Here is a 14,777-nt window from a genome sequence, read left to right on the forward strand (position 1 = left end):
ATGGGTGGCCCCGCTATCAATCAGAAAATCTATTGTTTCAGTCCCCAGCTTCATTGGAACCAGAGGATCGGCTGGGGAAACTTTAATGGATTCCTCTGGTCCCCTTCCATCTAATCCAGTCTCTGCCATTATCCCCACATCTTCCTCTCTCTCTTCCTCTGGGCTATTCAAAAGACGTGGACATTCCCTTTTCCAATGCCCCTCCTGCCTACAATAGGCACACCGATTTGTTCTTAGAAAAGTTTCACAGCAGCTTCTACTGCTACCTCCATGACCCCTGCCTGTGCCTCTGAATCCTCCTCACACACCTCCTCTTTGTCCTTCTGTCAGGGTAGCCAGCAAAGTAGCCCGCAATTTTGCTCGCCCTCGCTTCTTTTCTTCCACCTATTATGATATACTTTACATGCAATCGACATTAATTGTGAAATTGTCATTCCATCCGCACCATCCACCTTTTGCCGTTTCCTTCTAGTGTCTGATGCAGATTGACCAATAAACAACATATTAAACAACTTCATATTGCTAGCATCCTCCGGATCCAAATCTGTCCATTTTCAAGCTGCCTCACACAATCTTTCATAAAAAGCAGATGGGTCGTCTTTGTCTCCTTGCCTTATTTCATACATCTTAGATAGATAGATAAATTTTTGGGCTTTTCTACTCCCTTTTGGATTCCATACAGAATTAGTTCTTGGTATTCCTTTATTCCCTGTAATGCTTTATCTCTATTAGGATCCCACTTTGGATCTTCCCTTGGGAGATATGTGTCAGCATTAGGTACTCCTCCATGCTTCTGGTACAATCCTTCCCTAGCTTTTTCTAAGACTGTCTTCCTTTCCTCATGGGTAAACAAATATTGCATAAGGGCTTGTATATCTCTCCAATTAGGATCATGAGTCATCATCACAGTCTTAACAGTGCTATACATTCCCTCTGGATTATTCCCGTAAGACCCGACTGCCTGTTTCCAGTGTAATAAGTCTGCAGTGGTAAACGGTACACGAACATACACCGGGGCTCTGTTGGGTCCTACAGCCTGTCTAAGAGGAGCCTGGAGTACAGCTCTCCATCTCTGTCCTCTAGTTCTTCCAGAAACAGGACCAGTAATTTCCTTTTCCTCCTCACTTGTGGAATCTGATTCTAATTGTTTTGGGGGGCTACCAATAGCTGAACATCTTCCTCCGTGTCTTCTGACCTGGTTTTTCCCATCTTACAATTGGTACAACACAAACACTCTTTTCTCTTCTTACAATCAGTAAGTGGTGGTGGCGGTGGTGTGTAATTTGCATGGTCCTTTAATTGGGTAGGTGGTGGTAAACCTGCCCCCATCCCCCCCATCCCCTCGTTACTGGTGATTCTTGTTGACTTCAGGCCTCTCTGGCAATCACCCAGCTCTCAGCACCTTCTGGGGCAGGATGTTTCCTCTTTATCAGTTTTCCAGCTCCCCTTCAAGGATACTCTTCAGCAAAGCATGCTTTTCATCAGTCTTTTGGCTCTTCTTCAAAGGTCTAGTTGTCAGCAAAGCAAGGTAGTGCATTTAACCCTAAATTAAACAGTGTCTAAGCACTAACCCAAACACATTTCTGTCCCTGTAAAGTGGAAAATTCTACTTTATGGATATCACCTCCATCTCCCTGTACATCAGGTCTAACTAAGGTAGATCTTTTCAGTTACAGGAAGACTGGAGAAGTTCAATTTACATAGATTACTATGTCAAATGTCTAAACGTGACCTTTCTCTGTGGCCTTTCCTGGAACTTTTGGAATTAGGCAAAGGACTATAGGCTATGTCTGTCCTGGTTAATTAAATCTTTCTGGTATTGGTCTTTGACAGTGAGGCCAACAGGCAAGGATCAGCCCATGTTCACACAAGTAACATTTCTTACTGTCCACAACTGAATGGCTGTATGCAAAGAGCCAACTGGGTTTCTTGCCCGTGAAAACTTCCAGGCTATTCTGGGACTTGACAAAAGGAAAAACTTTTACAAAGACACAACCTAAAAGTTCAAACTCCAGAATAAGGAAATATCATTTGACAACAAAAACCTCTGAGTCAAGCAGAAGGCAGACTGAAAACTGTGCCTTTAGATGAATAAACAATTTTACTGAAGATCAGAAAGGGGTGGTGGGTTCATGCAACTTCAGGCATATAATTTGGTCATCAAATGTCATCTTCAGTCTCAACTGTCTCTGTTTATAGCTAATGGAGAAAAACATGTGCCTCCAGAGACTCATTTGGAGAACCTGCACAATGTGAAGAGGTTGGGTGCCTTTAAATACTTGAAAGCCATGAATAATTTGATCATATGAGATGGAAAAATTTACACTCCTTTTAATAGACTAAAATATCTCTTATTCAGGTTTTCTCATTCTTTTTTTTTTTCTTCACCAAAACCTATCCATCTATTTCCACTTCCCACCTTTATAAAATAAATTTAAATTGAAATGATTTAAAATAACACATGAAATGATTTGAGCATATATATAATTGTGGTGGGTTGACTCTGGCTGGGGGCCAGGTGCCCACCAGAGCCACTCTATCACTCCCCTCCTTCATTAGACAGGGGAGAAAAAGTACAACAAAAAGCTTATGGGTCGAGATAAGGACAGGGAGAGATCATTCTCTAATTATCGTCACGAGCAAAACAGACCGAACTTAGAGAGGGAATTCATCTAATTTATTACCAAGCAAAACAGTAGAGGAATGAGAAATAAAATCAACTCTTAAAACACCTTCCCCCCACCCCTCCCATCTTCACTCAACTTCACTCCCGGCTTCAACCTCCGCCCCCCCTCAATGGCACAGGGGGGGACGGGGAATGGGGGTTGCGGTCAGTTCATCACACGTTGTTTCTGCTGCTTCTTCATCCTCAGGGGGAGGACTCGACTCATCGTTCCCCTGCTCCAGCGTGGGGTCCCTCTCATGGGAGACAGTCCTCCACGACCTTCTCCAATGTGAGTCCTTCCCACGGGCTACAGTCCTTCACAAACTGCTCCAGCGTGGGTCTCTTCCATGGGGTGCAGACCTTCAGGAGGAAACTTCTCCAGCGTGGGTCCCCCACGGGGTCACAAGTCCTGCCAGCAAACCTGCTCTGGTGTGGGCGCCTCTCTCCACAGGGCCACAGGTCCTGCCAGGAGCTTGCTCCAGCATGGGCTTCCCACGGGGTCACAGCCTCCTTCAGGTGCCTCTACCTGCTCCGGCGTGGGGTCCTCCACGGGCTGCAGGTGGAATCTCTACACCCCCTCATCCTTCCTCCATGGGCTACAGGGGGACAGCCTGCCTCACCATGGTCTTCACCATGGGCTGCAGGGGGATCTCTGCTCCGGCGCCTGGAGCACCTCCTCCCCCTCCTTCTTCACTGACCTTGGTGTCTGCAGAGTTTCTTACATCTTCTCACTCCTCTCTCCGGCTGCAAAAGCTCCCTCTAACTGTTTTTTTTCCTTCTGAAATATGTTATCACAGAGGCACTGATTGGCTTGGCCTCGTCCAGCGGCGGGTCCGTCTTGGAGCTGGCTGGCATTGGCTCTATCAGACACAGGGGAAGCTTCTAGCAGCTTCTCACAAAAGCCATCCCTGTAGACACACACACTACCAAAACCTTGCCACACAAACCCAACACAATAATGAAGACATCAGACCAAATCTCATGGCAAGGATAGGGAGACATTGGTGCAGTTTTGTCTGGAGAAGCTGTGAAATCTCCAGCATGGAAGGATTTTAACAACATACTATACAACCATCTATCTGAAAGGCACTGCCTGAGCTGATATTTTTCTGGGGCAAAGTAATGGACCAGAAGACCTATTGAGATCCTGATTATCTTCTTATCTAGGAGCCTATGGTTTCATAGATTTACAGTTGTTAAAATCTTATGACCAGAATTTCATGTCAACTTCCTGGACAATAGGCAATCAGATAAAAGTAGAGATAATAAAATTTTCAATTTTTATAAATGTATACTTAACCCTATTTTGTCAAAATGTAAAATGTCAGTGATTATTTTAATGGACATTTTGCATAATGTAATCCCTTCAAACAGAATTGTTTAATAATTATATGCTCTTCTCCAGTGATTTTTTTTGTTAAGATCTAAAAGTGAAAAAGAAACATTTTATCTACAGGTGTTAACTTCATATTATTTTATAGATAGGGAAACAGAAGCAATGAGAAAAAAAAGACTAATTTTGAAATCTTCATGAATCCCATAAAGCCATGATTTTGCCCATGTTATCAAGCATTAACTGCCTGTTTGTAGTTGTGTTTGATGTCAATAGTCTGAGTCAGTAAATTACTTTGAATACAAATTGTGAAGCCAGTTTTGACAACATAGAGAGCCCTATGTTCCATGGATATGTATAAAACAAAATATTTGGACATCCAAATATCATCATGGGAGTGTTAGGCCTGTGAATCTGAGGAATATATACAGTTCGTGTTTGCTGACATAAATTAAATCCCTTTCAAAGAGAGCTTAAAAAATCTGTTCCTGGCCTTTGTCATTCAGCAGCAAAGACTCAGAATGGTGACCCTGATTATCTCACATTTTAACCAGAAGATGCACTACCTCTCATGTTCGATTAATTCAGTGACATGTTACCTCAGTCATAGCTCCCATCTTCGAATTGAAACTGTTTGCAGTGTAATCTACTAAACTCATTATTTTTCTGTACTGGGTTTGCATGGCAAGGTTTTGGTAGCAGGGGGAGGGGAGGGGCTACAGGGGTGGCTTCTGTGAGAAGCTGCTAGAAGCTTCCCCTGTGTCTGATGATAGAGCCAATGCCAGTCAGCTCCAAGATGGACCCACTGCTGGCCAAGGCTGAGCCAATCAGTGACAGTGGTAGCACCTCTGTGATAACATATTTAAGAAGGGAAAAAAAGAAAAACACCTAGCAGGAGCTTTTGCAGCCAGAGTGAGGTGTGAGAAACTTTGCAGACACCAAGGTCAGTGTAGAAGGAGGGGGAGGAGGTGCTCCAGGCGCTGGAGCAAGATTCCCCTGCAGCCCGTGGTGAAGACCATGGTGAAGCAGGCTGTCCCCCTGCAGCCCATGGAGGAAGGACGAGGGGGTGTAGAGATTCCACCTGCAGCCTGTGGAGGACCCCATGCCAGAGCAGGTAGAGGCACCTGAAGGAGGCTGTGACCCTGTGGGAAGCCCGCGCTGGAGCAAGCTCCTGGCAGGACCTGTGGAGAGAAGAGCCCACACCAGAGCAGGTTTGCTGGCAGGACTTGTGACCCCGTGGGGGACCCACGCTGGAGCAGTTTCCTCCTGAAGGTCTGCACCCCATGGGAGACACCCATGCTGGAGCAGTTTGTGAAGAACTGTAGCCCATGGGAGAGACTCACATCGAAGAAGTTTGTGAAGAACTGTTTCCTGTGAGAGGGACCCCACACTGGAGCAGGGGAGGAGTGTGAGGAGTCCTCCTGATATCCCTAAAGTAGAATTTTCCACTTTACATGGACAGAAATGTGTTTGGGTTGGTGCTCAGACACTGATTAATTTAGGGTTAAATGCACTACCTTGCTTTGCTGACGACTAGACCTTTGAAGAAGAGCCAAAAGACTGATGAAAAGCATGCTTTGCTAAAGAGTATCCTTGAAGGAGAGCTGGAAAACTGATAAAGAGGAAACATCCTGCCCCAGAAGGTGCTGAGCGCTGGGTGATTGCCAGAGAGGCCTGAAGTCAACAAGAATCACCAGTAACCAGGGAAAGGGGGCTGGGGCAGGTTTACCATCACCTACCCAATTAAAGGACTATACAAATTACACCCCCAAACCCTTAAGGAGCATGCCTGCTAATTTAAAAATGCTTGACCAATAGTAGATGATGCAGTAATTAATAACCAATTAGCGTAAATTTAGGCAGGTTTTTCTAATCCTGTAACAAGATAAATATGTGGCAGATTCTGTGTGTGGTCTGCTAGGTCTGTGGAATTTCCCCTAGCACCCATCTCTGCGCAGACATGAAATAAATAAAATATCTCTGCTCTGTGTGTATATTGGTGTACTGCACACTAGATAAATGATCCCCCTTTTGGGACACCAGTTTTTGGTGACCTAGGTGGGACTGCGCTGACAGCCTTGCCTGGATCGTCTTGCTGTACCTAATGAGAAGAAGCGGACTGCCTGGACTCCAGCACGCACTGACCTGTTGATTGGGGACTCCAGCGGCCCCTCTCCTGCAGTCGGGCGGTAAGCGACACAATAGTACAATGCTATTTGAAAGAGGTATTTAAGAGGAAAGGGGGGGAAGTGAGACTTCTTAAGGAAGCAGTGGGAGTTGTTCTTTGCTTAAGCTCCGCATAAGGCGCATCAGAAAAATACGCAGCAGCAGTGTTGGTTTGTTTCTACACGTTGGTTTAAGTAACATGGGGAGAGATCCCTCATTTTGTATTTGGAACTTTGGTGTATGAAATGTTGGGTTAGGAAAGTCTTTTGTTCAGTACTGAAATGGGTTCCACTGCTTCCAAGGAGGTTCCTCTTTGTTCTCCCTTAGGATGCATCCTAAAGTATTGGAGTAAATTTGGAGGGAACTCCATGACTAGGGATAAATTAAAATGGTATTGTAATGAATGGTGGCCATGATATCAATTGGATAATGGTGAAAAATGGCCTGAAAATGGGTCTTTGAAATATCATACTATATTTCAATTAATGTTTTGTCAAAGAAATGAGAAATGGGATGAGATAGTATATGCAGGTTTGTTCTTTGCATTGAGAAGTGATTTGGATGTTAGAAAGAAGTATGGTTTGATGGATTTGGAATACCAGAAGGGAATATATGCTTTAACCGAGGAAAAAGAAAGAAAAGAAAAGGAGAAAGAGTGTTTATCTTGGACCAATTGTGAGAAAAGAACAGAGTGTATGTGTTGTACTGATTGTAAGAAGAGAAAAGAGTGTTTGTACCAATTGTAAGATGGGAAAAACCAGGTTAGAAGACACGGAGGAAGATGTTCAGCTATTGGTAGCCCCCCTGCTCCCCCAAAATAATTAGAATCAGATTCCACAAGTGAGGAGGAAAAGGAAATTACTGGTCCTGTTTCTGAAAGAACTAGGGGACAGAGATGGAGAGCTGTACTCCAGGCCCCTCTTAGGCTGTAGTATCACCGAAACCCTGGAATAAACCTCATCACACCAATGTAGTGCTAAAAGGCAGGCATTCTTTATTGCAGTGCTGGATGCACAGGGGATAGCTCCACCCAACGTGCATGCCAGGTGATCACCAACACGTAGGTTATATAGAATCAAAGTATACATATTCATTATTTTTCCAAGAAAAGGCAGTCCTATGATAATCATTTGTTGGAATCCATTTCCATATTCCCCTCCCCATCATGCATGCTCAGTGATTTGAGTCGGTGGTCCTCAAGGGGTCTCTTCTTGTGGGCATGTGCAGTATCATTGCTGTGCATACACCTGTCTGTAACAACTTACTTCATAAGATTAATATTCCTAAACCTATTGTCCGGTTGGGTAGGGACTGTACATGGAACATAGCAGTATTGTACCTTGCCATGGTCAGTTAGCTTCATTACCTATTACCTTGGTTACAAACTAATTGTCTCAACCTGATTCTATAGTTTCTGTTTCACAGCCCTTATCCCATGATTACAGTAGGACCGTACAAAGCCCCGGTGTATGTTCGTGTACCATTTACCACTGCAGACTTATTACACTGGAAACAGGCAGTTGGGTCTTACGGGAATAATCCAGAGGGAATGTATAGCACTGTTAAGACTGTGATGATGACTCATGATCCTAATTGGAGAGATATACAAGCCCTTATGCAATATTTGTTTACCCATGAGGAAAGGAAGACAGTCTTAGAAAAAGCTAGGGAAGGATTGTACCAGAAGCATGGAGGAGTACCTAATGCTGACACATATCTCCCAAGGGAAGATCCAAAGTGGGATCCTAATAGAGATAAAGCATTACAGGGAATAAAGGAATACCAAGAACTAATTCTGTATGGAATCCAAAAGGGAGTAGAAAAGCCCAAAAATTTATCTATCTATCTAAGATGTATGAAATAAGGCAAGGAGACAAAGACGACCCATCTGCTTTTTATGAAAGATTGTGTGAGGCAGCTTGAAAATGGACAGATTTGGATCCGGAGGATGCTAGCAATATGAAGTTGTTTAATATGTTGTTTATTGGTCAATCTGCATCAGACACTAGAAGGAAACGGCAAAAGGTGGATGGTGCGGATGGAATGACAATTTCACAATTAATGTCGATTGCATGTAAAGTATATCATAATAGGTGGAAGAAAAGAAGCGAGGGCGAGCAAAATTGCGGGCTACTTTGCTGGCTACCCTGACAGAAGGACAAAGAGGAGGTGTGTGAGGAGGATTCAGAGGCACAGGCAGGGGTCATGGAGGTAGCAGTAGAAGCTGCTGTGAAACTTTTCTAAGAACAAATCGGTGTGCCTATTGTAGGCAGGAGGGGCATTGGAAAAGGGAATGTCCACGTCTTTTGAATAGCCCAGAGGAAGAGAGAGAGGAAGATGTGGGGATAATGGCAGAGACTGGATTAGATGGAAGGGGACCAGAGGAATCCATTAAAGTTTCCCCAGCCGATCCTCTGGTTCCAATGAAGCTGGGGACTGAAACAATAGATTTTCTGATTGATAGCGGGGCCACCCATTCTGTATTAACTAGTTGTAAGGGACCCTTAAGTAAGACTAACATAAGTGTTGTTGGTGCTACAGGGAAAAAACTTTGAGGCCCTTTTTACAGCCTATGGAACTCGCAGTTGGGGATACTAAATTAACACACAAATTCCTCTATATGCCAGAATGGCCTTTACCATTACTTGGATGGGATTTACTCTGTAAATTAAATGCACAATTAACCTTCTCTGAAGATTCTGTTCAGTTACATAGTCCCCCAGAGAATGCGTGGAGAGCTCAGATATGCCTGTTGACTGAGAAGAATCCTGCAGAAGAGGGAGATATTCCCGATGAAGTGTTGGACGCGGTAATACCTATAGCATGGTCCTCGGGAACTCCAGGACGAGCCAAGAATGTGACTCCGGTAAAGATTCAACTGAAACCAGGAGCCCAGCTGGTAAGAAAGAAACAATATCCTATTAAATTGGAAGTTCGGAAGGGACTGGAACCTACAATAAATTCTTTTTTAGAACATGGACAGCTAAGGGAATGTCAATCAGAATTTAATACTCCAATTTTTCCTGTAAAGAAACCTCACTCCCAGGAATATAGACTGGTACAAGATTTACGAGAAGTTAATGCGAGAACTATAGATGTGCACCCTGTGGTTCCAAATCCTTACACCCTCCTTGCCTCAATTCCTGATAGCAATACTTATTTTATAGTACTGGACTGGAAGGATGCTTTCTTTTGTATACCTGTGGATGAACAGAGTCAGACCATTTTTGCTTTTGAATGGGAAAACCTGACTACAGGATGAAAGATGCAACTCTCTTGGACTGTTTGGTAATGCATAGGCGAAGGAACTAGAACAATGGCACACAGGCTGGACCTACAAGATGAACCCCTACCTGATGCTGAAGCGGCATTAACTGCTAAAAGAAATGGTTTTGGGCCCAAAATGCAGAGTATAGCAGATATTGTAGTAAAGAAATGTGCCATCTGTTGTGCTAATAACCCAGAAATTGGGAAGAAGATTATGGGAGGACTTGTGAAACAAGGAATAACCCCTGGGGAATACTGGCAGATAGACTTTTCAGAATTACCTAGATGTAACCGGTATAAATATTTATTGGTATTAGTAGATACCTTCTCTGGTTGGCCAGAGGCTTTCCCTTGTTGTACCAACAAAGCTAGGGAGGTAATTAAAATCTTGTTAAAAGAAATTATACCCAGATTTGGTATTCCAGAGGGGATCTCCTCTGATAACGGAACTCGTTTTATTGCAGAAATAGTACAGGAAATTTCCAAGTTTTTGCAGATTAAATGGGAACTACACACCCCCGGAGGCCTCAATCTAGTGGGAAAGTAGAAAGAATGAGTCAGACTCTCAAAAGACAAGTTTCTAAACTTTGTCAGGAAGCGCACCTTAAGTGGACAGAAGCCTTACCCATAGCTCTTTTGCGAATCCGAATAACCCCTAGGGTCAGGGAAGGAGTAAGCCCCTTTGAAATCATATACGGGAAAGCATATCCTACAAACCTTTTAAATGTCAAGGGAGACCAAATGCATATAAAAGGTCAGGCTGCAATTAAAGAATACTTGATTTCTCTTTCGCAGACTTTACCTTCACTGCAAAGGTACCTAAATCAAAAGGTGTCTCTTCCCTTGAACGCACCAGTTCACCCATTCAAACCAGGACATGTTTACATACGGACCTGGAAAGATGAACTACTAAAAGAGAAATGGAAAGGACCCTATACCGTGCCATTGAAGACTTACACCGTGGTCAAAGTAGAGGGAATTAATTCCTGGATTCATTATACATGGGTAAAAAGAGCACCAAGGCGTGATGAAGATGAATGGACCTCCACACCAACCAGAGAAGTTAAGCCTCGATGAACTGTACCTGAGAAACAGGACTTGCCTAAGTAGAGGTTAAGTGCCCACAAAGCCAATTGTTTTAGTATTTAGGATTAATAATGTAGTTACCTATTGTTTTGCTGTTTATGTATAGAATGAATTATTTTCTTTCACAGAGATAATTATAGAACCTCCTCAGAAAGGTTTATTAATTTAACTCTGCTAAAATGGTAAATATTGTAATAGTATATTCAGTATTAGCCATCTGTGAATGACAACTGTAGTTATAACGAAAAGAAATGGTGAGACATATGAGACCCATGAAAAGAGATCTCATAGTCTCAAAGGGGGGGAAAAATGAGATCCATAAAGTAGAATTTTCCACTTTACAGGGACAGAAATGTGTTTGGGTTAGTGCTTAGACACTGTTTAATTTAGGGTTAAATGCACTACCTTGCTTTGCTGACAACTAGACCTTTGAAGAAGAGCCAAAAGACTGATGAAAAGCATGCTTTGCTAAAGAGTATCCTTGAAGGAGAGCTGGAAAACTGATAAAGAGGAAACATCCTGCCCCAGAAGGTGCTGAGAGCTGGGTGATTGCCAGAGAGGCCTGAAGTCAACAAGAATCACCAGTAACGAGGGGATGGGGGGGATGGGGGCAGGTTTACCACCACCTACCCAATTAAAGGACCATGCAAATTACACACCACCGCCACCACCACTTACTGATTGTAAGAAGAGAAAAGAGTGTTTGTGTTGTACCAATTGTAAGATGGGAAAAACCAGGTCAGAAGATATGGAGGAAGATGTTCAGCTATTGGTAGCCCCCCCAAAACAACAGAGGAGTATATCTGGATAGAATATGAAAAGCAGTGGCGATGATGACAGTGACTTGTGGTCTGGAAGCTATAGGTCTGTGAAAGCAAGAGCAGGAAGCCAGTGGCCTATATGACTAAATTAAAATGGTTTCGTAAAAGTGGGCATAGGAAAGGTTTATCTTAATAAAATAGATGAAAGGAAATGGGGGTCGATGACTTCTCTAAATTGCCACTGACCCAGGATCACATACCCTGCCCTTGGCTCAGTTCCTTGAGGCACCACAATTACCCCTGGAGTCCCACTGAGATCAGAAGTTCAAAATAAAGGATCCAAAATATGGAAACTGATACATCCTACAACTGCTTCACAGATATCAACACTCTCGGTGACATTAATAATGTACAATACTGTGAACTATAGGACAGACACCTCTGCCCTGTTGTTTTAAGTGTTATGCAGAAGAAGGATAGCTCTGGTGAGTAGGGTATGGTGGAAGAAAAGCCTGAAGTTCACGTTAGACTACATTGGTGACTTTGTGCAAGCTGTTTGCTTTTTCATTTTAAATGGTAATTTGTTCTGGGACCTTAATTCATACACATATATTTTTCTCTAAAAATTAGCAGTTATTACCATTGTCTCTTCTGTTTTCATGTATAAGACATGAAGCTAGTAAAATAAAAAAGTCAGGAATAAGCACAGCATTTTTTGCCTTAGTGAATACCACAAGAAGATGATGTCACCAGGTTGAACCCTTTATACCTTGAATTGGACATGAATAATTCAAGCCTTCAAATTATTGTTCAGCCACATAACCGTGTCTGTCAGTCAGCAAAGGCCACTCTTTTTGTCCTTGTCCAAATTTAATAGGTGTTGATTCCCCTCCTCCCCACTCTGCCTTTTCTGTCTGAGACTTTAATTTACATGGACATGCTGCTTAGCTGTGGCATCTTGCATCTGTGCGGGTCTCTACCTGACAAACTTTGTCTCTTCCTATTTCATCAGCAGCTATCAACAATCAAGATACATGAAAGCTTTGCTGATTGTGCATTACTGAAGTAATAATGAAACGCCTTGTTTGAGCTTGCTTATTTCATGAAGAAAAAAAAATCCAACATAAAATTATTTGCAAACTGTAACATCTCCAAATGATACTAAGTATAGTTGCAAAATTTACAAAGAAAATACACCCTAGCTCATAAACACATGCAAATGATTATTTTATTGGCTCTTTTTATAAACACTGCTGGGGTCCAAAGAACAACGGTGATAATATTTCAATTTATAATTCCTCCAGGTTTAGATACTGTACAAACTGTAAACAAGGAAAATATATGAAATAAATGCACAAAAAGGAATTCACATCTTCAGTATTTGCATTTGTTTAGATCGAAGTCTAAAATCTGATGTCATTCCTGTGCTTATGAACATGAACTGAAAAAAAAAACCCAACAAAAACCATCCCTAATTTTTGGCTCAGATTGTATTTGGTCTGGCAGAGGTGGAGTTAATTCTCCTCACAGCAGCCCTCATAGTGCTGTGCTGTGTATTGGTAGCTAGCAAGGTGTTGATAACATACCAGTGTTCGGGCTACTACTGAGCAGTGCCGGCACACATCAAGGCTGTCTCTCCAACATTCCTCCCTCACCAGTAGGCTGGGGGTGGAAAAGATCTTGGGAGGGGACATAGCCAGTAGAGAATAAATGTTTTGAGGGTTTTTTTCCTTTGCTTCCACACGCAGCATTTTTCTTTATTAATCTGCCTTTATCTTGACCTACAAGTTGGGGTTTTTTCCATCTTATTTTTATCCCCTCCCTGTCCTGTTGAAGAGGGGAGTGATAGAGCAGCTTTGTGGGCACCTGGCATCCAGCCAAGCTGTCCTGGTTTTGGCTAGGATAGAGTTAATTTTCACAAGAAGCTGGGACAGGACACAGCCAGGACAGGTAACCCAAACTAGCCAAAGGGGTATTCCATACTATGTGACGTCATGCTCAGCATAAAAGAGGGCTAGTCGGGGAGAGGTGGTGCAGCTCTGGGCATTTCCGGGTGGTGGTCCTGTAATGTTGTCATGTCGTCGGGTGAGAAACTGCATTGTGTATCACCTGTTTTGTATATTCTAAGTACTGTCGTTATATTCCTCTCCCTTTGCTGTCCCAGTAAACTGTCCTTATCCCAACCCACAAGTTTTACCTTTGTTTTCCCTTACTTCCAATCCTTACTAGCTGTATGTATTCCCTGTAGAGCTGTTTATCACCCCCGGGAGAGGGGTCAGGATTCTCATTTTGTTGTACTGTGTGATATCAACTTATGATAAAATGTCATTGATGGTCATGAGCCTAAGCTGGTATTTGTATGTGGCATTGCTGTCATGTATGTTGGACAACATCTCTCAGAATTGATTAATAATTGCACCCAATCTATGCGGAAGACGGGGAGGATACTTTCTCCCGCTCTTTCACCTCTCCTTTTCCCTTTTGGTGGGTTACAACAGCTTCTGAGAATCTTGAATACCCTTGGGATGTTCAAGCCAGCATGTTCCTATTGCTAGGTCTCCTGCATGCTTTCCAAGTCCTGTTCAGGGCTAGCAAAAATTGTTTTAAGAATACCACCCAGGGATCTTCCCCAAGGCTGAATAGTCAGGACTGGCATGGCATGTGGGAGAATATGGGCAGGTATCTAGAGACCTTCTCACCCCCAATGGTTTGGAGCTTCACTCCCACAAACCTGCCAAGGCAAGTGCCATGTGCTTACAATGGTGGAAGCGACCACCGGATGGCTGGAAACATATCCTGTGCCCCATGCCACTGCCCCGAACACTATCCTGGGCCTTGAAAAGCAAGTCCTGTGGCAACATGGCACCCCAGAGAGAATTGAGTCAGACAACGGGACTCATTTCCAAAACAACCTCATAGACACCTGGGCCAAAGAACATGACATTGAGTGGGTGTATCACATTCCCTATCATGCACCAGCCTCTGGGAAAATTGAAAGGTACAATGGACTGCTAAAGACTACCCTGAGGGCAATGGGTGGTGGGACCCTCAAACACTGGGACACACATTTAGCAAAGGCCACCTGGTTAGTTAACACTAGGGGATCTACCAATCGAGCTGGCCCTGCCCAATCAAAACTTCCACATACTGTAGAAGGAGATAAAGTCCCTGTAGTGCGCATGAAGAATATGTTTGGGAAGACAGTCTGGGTTATCCCTGCTTCAGGCAAAGGCAAGCCCATCTGCAGGATTGCTTTTCCCAGGGACCAGGGTGTACTTGGTGGGTGATGTGGAAGTCCGGTGTGTACCTCAAGGGGATTTGATTTTGGGTGAAAATAGCCAATAAATTAAATTGCATGATGTGAATTGCTATATGCTGTATCAATGGTATGACCATAAGAATCACCCAAATTAATGAAGGATGAACTTTGATGAAACTGAGCAAAGTGCAGCGGTGATGGAACTAGAACTGACTCCAGCAATTGGCGTCCAGCAACTTC

At 43.3% G+C, this 14,777-nt stretch overlaps 1 protein-coding gene and 1 long non-coding RNA gene across 2 annotated transcripts in view; both read left to right on the forward strand.

Annotated features, from left to right (window-relative positions):
- LOC142599342 (uncharacterized) overlaps positions 1 to 14,777 on the forward strand; it is a 739,733-nt gene that overhangs the window by 15,669 nt on the left and 709,287 nt on the right.
- Positions 2,964 to 14,777, forward strand: part of LOC142599251 (uncharacterized) — a 107,600-nt gene continuing 95,786 nt past the window's right edge. The window contains exon 1 of the long non-coding RNA XR_012832880.1: positions 2,964 to 3,003. This is a non-coding gene — a long non-coding RNA (uncharacterized LOC142599251). The remainder of the gene's footprint in view (positions 3,004 to 14,777) is intronic.

This window comes from Balearica regulorum, chromosome W (genome assembly GCF_011004875.1).
Source record: "Balearica regulorum gibbericeps isolate bBalReg1 chromosome W, bBalReg1.pri, whole genome shotgun sequence".
NCBI classification, from domain to species: domain Eukaryota; kingdom Metazoa; phylum Chordata; class Aves; order Gruiformes; family Gruidae; genus Balearica; species Balearica regulorum.